This window comes from Grammomys surdaster, unplaced genomic scaffold (genome assembly GCF_004785775.1).
Source record: "Grammomys surdaster isolate TR1022 unplaced genomic scaffold, NIH_TR_1.0 273, whole genome shotgun sequence".
NCBI lineage: Eukaryota > Metazoa > Chordata > Mammalia > Rodentia > Muridae > Grammomys > Grammomys surdaster.
This window is the reverse complement of record NW_021604714.1, coordinates 792,142-797,023: the sequence shown is the minus strand read 5'-3', so window position 1 is coordinate 797,023 and position 4,882 is coordinate 792,142. Positions and strand designations below refer to the sequence as shown.

At 44.4% G+C, this 4,882-nt stretch overlaps 1 pseudogene; it reads right to left on the bottom strand.

Moving 5' to 3' along the window:
- Positions 1-3,140: 3,140 nt before the first annotated feature.
- LOC114628891 lies at positions 3,141-4,082 on the bottom strand (annotated as a pseudogene).
- Between the last annotated feature and the right edge of the window lie 800 nt (positions 4,083-4,882).

Sequence of the window (4,882 nt, the reverse complement as noted above, 5' to 3'; positions counted from 1 at the left end):
GGAGAACAGAAGAGTATGTTCAAAATATATTGTATGAAAGTTTAAAAAAAAAAGAATAAAAACCACTTTTAAGTCGTATAGCTTTAATCTCAAAATCCTCAGGGCCATGATAACAAGAGCCTGGGTTACAGGTGCCTGGGCAATCCTAGAAATTAAGAGGACTCTGTTGGACTGTGTACTGAGAGTGTAGCTTCCGGAAAGCCAGGCTGTGTTACTGATGTAAGTAACACATTGTTACCACGTGCTGGGAGTGTGCTGTGGATATTTGTGCCCCCTAGACACTTGCCAAACAGGTACTTTAGTTCCATTCACCATAGGTGATAATTAGATCACATGTGGACTGAACTGCATGATACCAATCACCAGTGTCTCACTGTTGAGAAGCTCAGTCCAAAGATGGGATCCAAACCATCCTTAAACCCAGAGACAACATCTAGCGTTTTGAGACAGGGATTCACTGTGTAGCTCAGGCTAGACTTGAACTCATGGTCCTCTTGGCTCAGCCTCCAAGGCGATAGAATTACACACTCGACAAGCCTGATTCATATTAGGCTTTGAACAAACATAATTTCATTCATAATATAATAATAATTTATAAATATATAATATATATATAAATATATAAATAAAAAATTTATAATAATGTATATATTTTTGAGACAGGGCCTGTAGGTCAGGTTAGCCTCCAACTTTCTTTGTAGTTGAGGATGGCCTTGAATTTGCAGTCTTCCTACCCTCTCCCTCCTGAGTGCTAGGATTAAAGGCACACAGTAAGAGAGAGAAAGAAAGGGAAGTTGGGTGAGTAGGAAGGTGGTGGAGGATGTGGGAGGAGTTGGGGGAGGGGAAAGAATATGACCAAAGTATAGTATATGAAAAATTAAAAATAAAGGAACAAAAAACGTTGTTTAAAGGTGTATAGCATTAATCTCAAAATCCCGACTGCCACAGTACACCCCCAGTAACACAAGCCTGGCATACCCAGTCAGTTTATGCAGCCTTGGTCTGCATGATACAGATGACCAAGGCCCAAGGCCTCAAACATGCCAGGTACTCTACCGCTGAGCTACACCCCAGCCTAACCACAAATATCTCAAGCCATTGGAAAGGCAGGAAGACAACTGATGGGTAAAGGTTACGTGACAACAACTGCTAGAAATAGTCCCATCCTCTACAGCTGAGCAAACATAGAGAATCCACTGGAATCATTAAACCTTAGAAAAAGGGTCCTCGTTAATACTTTATATCATGTCATCTCTGTCCAATTGATCAACAGCATCTGTTTTCTGGTAACAGTGTCTGTATCCGTGTTTACTCCTATTGACTTGTAAGCATCATGGTTATTCCAGATTCTTGTGAAAATTTAGCATCTTCTGTATCTCTCTCATTTTAGCCATTTCCCTAGGCTTGACGTGCTATAGCATGGTGGGTTTGGTTTGTATCTAATTGGTTGGTAATGAAGTCAAGCCTCTTTCCTATTGCTTTCTGGGTTGTTTAGAAGTCCTCTTTTGTAAAGTATCTATTCAAGTCTCTTGCCCATGGTTTGTAAGAATTCTTTGTGTATTTTGGCTAGAAGCATTTTGGAATCCATCATCCCAGTGTTCTCAATGATGCTTGAGCAGCCTTGGCAGTTCAAAATTTATTCTTTTGAATAAATGGCCCCAGGAATGGAATTACCATGTTGATCTTATTGTAATGCCTCAGCAAACAAAAACCAGTGTGTTAAACTCCCACCTTCCCTTTTGTGAAAGGACAGGACTGTGTGTGTGTGAGTCATATGTGTGTGTGTGTGTGTGTCTATGTGTATATATGAGTGATGTGTGTGATATCTGTGAGTGTGTGTGTGTTTGGTGTATGTATGTGTGTGTCTGTGTGTATATGTGAGTGGTATGTGTGTGTATGTATGTGTTATGGTGTGTGTATGTCTATGTGTGCATGGTATGTTCATGTGTGTGTCTGTGTGGTATGTGTGTTTGCATGTGTGTGTGGTGGTGTGTGTATGTGTGTTGAGGCATGTGTGGTATGTAGTGTGTGTTTGTGTGTGTGGCTATGTGCATGTGTGTGTGTGGTGGTATATGTACGTGTGTTGAGGTGTGTGTGGTATGTGGTGTATGTGTGTGTGTGTATGTTTGTGTGTATGTGTATCTGTCTAGGCATAGGAGAGTTTTGCACAGACCTGGAATTTGTTGATTCAGTTAGGTTAACCAGCAAGCCTCAGGGTCCCTTCATCTCTGCCTCCCTCCACCCCAACCCCTAGGGCTGGGATTATAAGTGTGGACCTTCATGCTCATGGTTCTAAAACTGTGGGTTCTGGATATCAAGCTGAGATCCTAAAGTGCCTGGAAAGTAGTTTACACTGAGTTACCTTCCTCTGACCCTTGATACACCCAAGGTCCCTGGTTCAACTTAAGAAAGACATTTTAAGGCAGAAAGGTATGGGGCTGGAGAGATGGCTCAGTGGTTAAGCACACTGACTGCTCTTCCAGAGGTCCTGAGTTCAGTTCCCAGCAACCACATGATGGCTCACAACCATCTGTAATGAATCTGATGCCCTCTTCTGGTGTGTCTGAAGACAGCTACAGTGTACTCATATACAGAAAATAAGCAAATAATTTTTTTTTTAAAAAAAGAAAGGTATGAAGAAAGGAACATGGTGCTTTTGATAGCTCAGGCTGGCCTACAAATCACTATGTAGCCTCCAGGTCCTGAACTCTGAAGTGCAGGGATTCTAGCAGGGCCAGCACATCCTGGCATCATGTCTTCTCGTCATTTTCTGACTCTTGATTTTTGTCTGTCCTCTGAATGGTGAAATAGTTAGCCTTAGTTAAATAGAATTAGACTCTGTAACACAAAACCAACATCAACACAAAACAACCGCAAAAAGGCCAAGCAAAGGAAAAAAAAACCAAACACCTGTAACTTTTTAATGACTTCAGTAATGTTGGGTGGGTGATTATTACGTTAATAGTATGCTTTAAATTTATGCTGTGTGAATGCTCAAAGATCCTTCCAGAGGTCTTCCCTCGCTTCCTCCCTGCACCCACCCCTGTCTCTCTGACACAGGCAAGCTTTTAGTGTATTAGCCCTGTCCTTAGAAGTTGGCACCGTCGCAGCGGATCAGGCCACTGCAGAATCTCCCTTCCTTAGCTGCAGCCAGTCTCCACTCGCTTCCTGCCAGCACCTACGTTGGCCTTTGCAGTATCCCGGACCTTCTTCATTCTGTTCTTGCAGTCCTTTCCCCGGTTTTTGGAGGTCTTTCTTCTCATAAATGTCAGATCCCAAAGAAACCTTAGACCAGGCTCGCTGGTACCTGTGGCCCTTCCCACACTGCCCGCCCCGCCCCTACCTATAACATCTCCTGCCCAGGGGCTGGGCTTCGCTGCTTCTCCCAGCTTCTCATTCCTATAAAATCTTGCCTCTTCTGCCACAAGCCCTCTTGTTCTCCTGGTTTCTCTCTCTCTCTCTCTCTCTCTCTCTCCCCCCCCCCCCTCCCTCTCCTCCCTCTCCCTCTCTCCCTCTCCCTCTCTCTCTCTCTCTCTCTCTCTCTCTCTCTCTCTCTCTTTCTCCCTCCCCCCTCCCGCTTTCTTTCCCCCTCCTACTCTTCCTGTCCCTCTCTCCACCTCCCCCTCCCTCTCTCTCTCCCTTCCTCTCCTCCCTCCCAGCCCCCCCCCCCTCCATGGCCCATTTCAGTCTGGATCCTTCCAGATGCCTCTGGCCGAACTCCCCCTCAGATCTACAATAAAAATCCTTCTTCTCGAACATATTCTGAAGAGCTCACGTCCTCGTTTTCATTCAATAAAGATCGTGTCTTGCAAGCCCGCGTTTAGGCACATTCTTCTTTGCATAATCCAAAGAACCATACATCATAGGAAGCCAGTTGTCCCGTCACTACCAAAGAGATTTCTGAGTCTGAAAACAAAGACGGCATCCGGTGTGGTTTTGTACATTTTGGCTAGCCTTTCTGGAATTCCTGTCTTTTCTACCGTTACCTTCCCAGGGTGAGGGACATCAAGGACCATTTGTTTCCTCTGAAGCAGACAGTCAGTCATGAACTTCCTACTCTGGATGATTACTGTGTCATTCATGATGGCGATGTTGCCCAAACTGCCAAGGGGGAAAAGAGGGAGACCTTTCTTTTCAATGATGGGTAAACGCTAGGTGAGGAAAAAAAAAAAAAACGGATTCCATTTCAAGGTCAAGGTCATGAGAGTTAAATGAGTATCTCAGAAAAAGAAATGCATTGTACAAGGCACAAGAATTTGGGGCGTGTCTGTGTCTCATGCATTGCCTTGCTTTTCTAGCATGTGAGCCCGCAACTGATTGACAGGCTTATGGGACGATGAATGCATTGACCTATCCAAGTCATTTCCCCTCCTCTCACCCAGACTCTGGATCACTACATATTATTTTCTGAGTCTCCATCCAAATCTTACACAATTTTTGCTTCCACATTCTGGCGGCTAAGAGTGACGTTCAAAGTGTTTAATTAAGGATGGTTTGCTAACGATTATCATCTCTGAATAATTTCCCTCCCCTCTCATTTTTTGTAAGTGTTTATATTTTCCGAGGGTCAGTGTTTTCATTCCTTAGGCTGATTTTTGTAAAAGTTAATCTCCCCTCCTTTTGTCTTTTAATAAAAATACGATCCCTTCTCCTATCTGTCCCTTGATTCTTTCCAAATCAGCTGTGGTTGCTGTGACGGGATGCTGGGAGACAGGATGCCAAGTGCAGTGGCTAAATTTAAAGTGCAGCGTTTGCACCTGTTGTTCATTGGCAAAGCCCAGGTTCCCGCCCACGTTCCCACCCACGACTTCCTTCACCCCCTGCTTCCCACCAACTGCAGCCCATGGCCCGGAACCTTCACGCTTTCCCTTGGAAGTCGGTC